A 4,485-nucleotide genomic window follows, 5' to 3' on the forward strand; every position below is an offset into this window, starting at 1 on the left:
TGGTCTCTTCCTTGAGAGACAAATTTTGGATTATTGGTCTAAGAGCTTTGGCAAGACGGGTCAAGAGAGAGTGCTTCCATTGCCAACGCTTTGATGCTAATCTCAATAATGAACCCTTTGCACCTCTACTCGAGACTCGGGTAACAAAGGCCCCTCCCTTTTCTGTCACTGGTCTCGACTATGCAGGTCCACTGTACTGTTCTGACTATGGAGCACAGAAGATTTATATTCTACTTTTGACTTGTCGTGTAGTGCGAGCCATCCACCTCAAGCTGGTGATATCTCTGAAGATGTCTATTTTCGCTTTGCTTTTCGTCGTTTTGTGGCTAGGAGAGGCATTCCATTATTATTTACTCAGACAACGCCAAAACCTTCATCAGCGGATCAGGTGAAATATTCAAAGCATGGGCACAAGGTGCCCTAATTGGAAATGTATTGCTCCTCTCTCTCCTTGGTGGGGAGGCTTCTGGGAGAGGATGGTTCGTAGTATAAAATCAATTATGATAAAGACAATTGGTGGTAAGTGTCTGGCCAGGACTGAATTAGACACTCTTTTACAAGAAGCTGAGGCCTGTATTAACTCCCGGCCCCTTACATCTATCAACGACGACAGAGAAGAAAACAAAGTCCTCACACCTTTCCATTTCCTTTTCAGTAGGGGCTGTCACTTGTTAACCTTAGATTCCTTTTCCTCTTCAGTTAATCAGAAGACTGTGACCGAACAGTACCTCCTCCAACAAGCAGCTTTTGATCAATTCTGGAAGGTGTGGAGTCAGGATTATCTTCGTAACCTTCCACAGGTGAAAACTAAAGGTCGCATAGGTTCGGTCCAGGATGGTAAGGCGGTTCTTATCAGAGAAGACAATACCCCTCGTCTCCTTTGGCTCATTGGTATTGTGATCAAACTCCTTCCAGGTAAGGATGGTATTACGCGAACCCTGGAAATTCGAACTGCGGGTGGTTCGGTTATCAGGTCCATCCAAAGAGTTCATAGCCTTGAACTCGATTCAAGTGAGACAAATTCAGATTTTTCTGTAATACGAGACATTGGTCAAACCCCTTAATTTGCCTTAAAATATGAAGTTGATGTCATTTCGAAACACGGAGATCCGGCCCCGAGAAGCTCTAGGGGTACCGAAATAGGTGCAAGGAAAGAAAGGTAAATCATTTGTCCGTTCTTGGTCTATTTTGGACTTGTAATTCTATTGTTTTCTTAAACATAACTTTCTGTTTGTGAAGGGTTCATTCTCCATATTGCATTTTCTGCATATTTATACGCGACACGGTGGACCTTGATGGTAATTTCTGATTATTAATTTGCTCTGTGAATACAAGTTTCAGCCGAAATCGCTCTCCCAACTCATCGTCACAATCACTGACAACATTCGAGTCAGAGATTTCCATTGAGTCCTCTATTACTGCTACTTACTTTAAATCAGTAAGGGTACATGCTTAAAGTAGCATGCAATTGTTATTCATTAGGGTCTGGTAACAAGGAAAATATACTGACTTTGTCAGCTCTTAATGTTTCATTTCTCTCCAAGTGCAGTTTGTGATTGAAAATATTATACTCTGTATTTCAGTGGCATGTTCATTTCGAAGAGTGGTGTCATTGATAGTTAGAGGTACTCAGGTACTTATAGTTGGTTCATTATTGTTGTCTCATTTATTATTGTCCAGTACCTTATAAAGTTTGTGGCGCTAGCTTGAAAAGGAGTTCTGATCAACTGTTGAATTCCTTATTCTTAGGCAAAAGGGAACTTACAGGGTTTTTTTTTAGTTCTTTGCCTGTGGAAAAGATCTGGATTTATCTCACACAGAATGTGAGACTTAAACTTTAAGAATTAAGTTTACTTCAATTTTTTTACCATCTTTTGTATTAATAAGTACATGTTTGGTGGAAAGTTTATTCATTAATACATTTTTCAAATAATGTTTAGTTTAGCCGGCACGTCTTCCGGAATAGAAATAGACGAGGCGGAGTGAATGCGTTCTGAAAGGCAGTGCTTTGTTGATGTTTAGGTGCGTATCACTGCATTTTCCACTACACATAAGTATTGCATTCTCTTTTTTTTTACACCACACCACTCTATACACTTGTTAATATTAATTTATGCACACCACTGTGGCTGATTTTCCTTCACATTGTGGGTTGACTTTAATAGGCTCGTGCCGCTACATGATGGCTTTGCCCAACAATCATTTCACGTTTCTTTGTTGGACTCAGTAGTTTATAGTCCAAGGTGGGGAGTATGTTGTGGATACTTGGCCACTTTTAACCACAAGTATTGAGATTTACTCTGGGTTATTTATTAAATAATCGGTCACTCACGGCCTGTGAGGTGACAGTCGGACGACAGAGAGAGATGAGGAAGGGACAGAGCCAGGGTCTACCCACTTTGCGGGAAACCGACCATGCACTACATTTGTTGAAATAAAGTACCAAACACTTACGGTAAGAGTAGTGCATTTGTAATTTCGAATAAATGGTTTAAAATGTGGTAGTGCTGTGTTCCGTAACAATAGGAGTTTGAAAGGAAAGAAGGAGAAAACCAAACAAGTGCACCTATCAACCACCCATAGAAATACTGACTACAAAATGACAGCCATGACACAACCCTCAATAAATGGATCTAAAGGAAATTGGAGAATTGTCGGACCACTATTACCACAAAAGAGAGAATAAAAGATACTATCATTTCCTTCTAGGCCCACTGCTTCTAGAAAGCTGTCCACAAACATTTTATGACAAAATTTGAATTGACATACCTAGAATACAGTTAAACTAATTTACGCCCAGACCTATGCTTTGCTTGGACATTGCCATATTAATGTTTACTTCAAATAGTAAAAATAGCGAACACGTTCAGAAAATGTAAAGTAGAATAACGCGTTTATTCAAACATTTTGTACAAACAGATGGAATACGAATGTCTGTATGTTATAATAGAATACGAAATACAATCAACAAAAAATATACAACACACACACACACACACACTCACTCACACACAGACACACACACACAGACAAAAAGAAAGAGGAGCACACCACCTAAGCACACAAACACACATACACACACACACACACACAGACAAAAAAAAGAGGAGCACACCACCTAAGCACACAAAGACACATACATACACATACACACACACACACACACACACACACACACACACACACACACACACACACACACACACACAGAGTGAGACCCACCAGTCGATACAAAGATATACAGTAAGTGTACACACTCAATCAACATTCACATAAATAATGAGCACATAGACCTACACACCACATTAGAGAAACCAGACAAGAATTTCAAAGACGACTCCAGCAACTACCATCACTATCGTTACCTGATGTCACCCACTCTCCTTCTTTGAGTTATACAATAATAATTGTATGTGCACTTGAGGGGAACAAATTAAAAAGTAGGCAGGGACAATCAAAAGTGATGACTTGAAATGTGAAACAATTTTATGCCATCACACTCTGTCCAAAACATGATTCACTAGGAAAAATCCAAGTACAAGCATTTCTTAAAAACAAAACTAAAATGAAAGGATGTTGCACATTATTTTTGAGTTTATGTTATTGAATAAGTTGGGTTTTCTTTTAGAACATGATGTAAACTCTTTTTAGTGGGGAAATGAGAAGGGAAAAAATCAAGACAAGTTGTTTCATTTTTGGATTCACCACAAGAATAACATTTATGGAATGCCTATAACTATAGTAACTGTATTATTAACATTAGTCCCTAAACTCTGAAAATGGATGGCATATGAATACTTTTAAAAATAGAAACTATGCCCCCTGTTGCAATAAAATTATGTTTGCTTTCCTAAAAAGTAACAAATGTGGATAAGTTAATATATAAAACTTAAAAGCAGGTTCTTTAATTCAAATACTGGTGTATTGTATTCTATTCTATAAAATATTGTAAATCTTTAAAAATAAAAAGGGGTAATCCTTTTAAAGTTTATTAAAGCCAATATGTTTTAAATTCAGTTACTTTTTTTCCAACAAAATGATCTTTTTCCAGGATCCAACAAACTTGGCATATGACATAATCTCTCAGGAACACATATACTTTTTATTACGGTCATTAAGAAAACAACAAAAATATAGCAGCTACAATTGAAAATAGTGGCAAATGTTCACAAATAATAAACTGAACACTAGTCTGCACCTCTATGATTCTATCATAAAAACACAAATAAATCGGAAGAAACGAAAAAAAAAAATGCAATACCTGAAGTAATTGTGCATGTATACCTGAAGTAATTGTGCATCTGGTATAATATACCCACCATCAGTTCCAGTACAAGCAGAGATACTTAGAACCCCAAAGAAAAACAACAATACACAAATATCAAACTAACAGAGGCAGTAAGCACCTTTTCGCAAATCAAGTGTGAGAAAAATGAATCTACAAACAAAATAAAACAAAGCAAGTGTTGCATATTTCAAGGGGGG

Source organism: Aplysia californica, unplaced genomic scaffold, assembly GCF_000002075.1.
Source record: "Aplysia californica isolate F4 #8 unplaced genomic scaffold, AplCal3.0 scaffold00022, whole genome shotgun sequence".
Lineage (NCBI taxonomy): Eukaryota > Metazoa > Mollusca > Gastropoda > Aplysiida > Aplysiidae > Aplysia > Aplysia californica.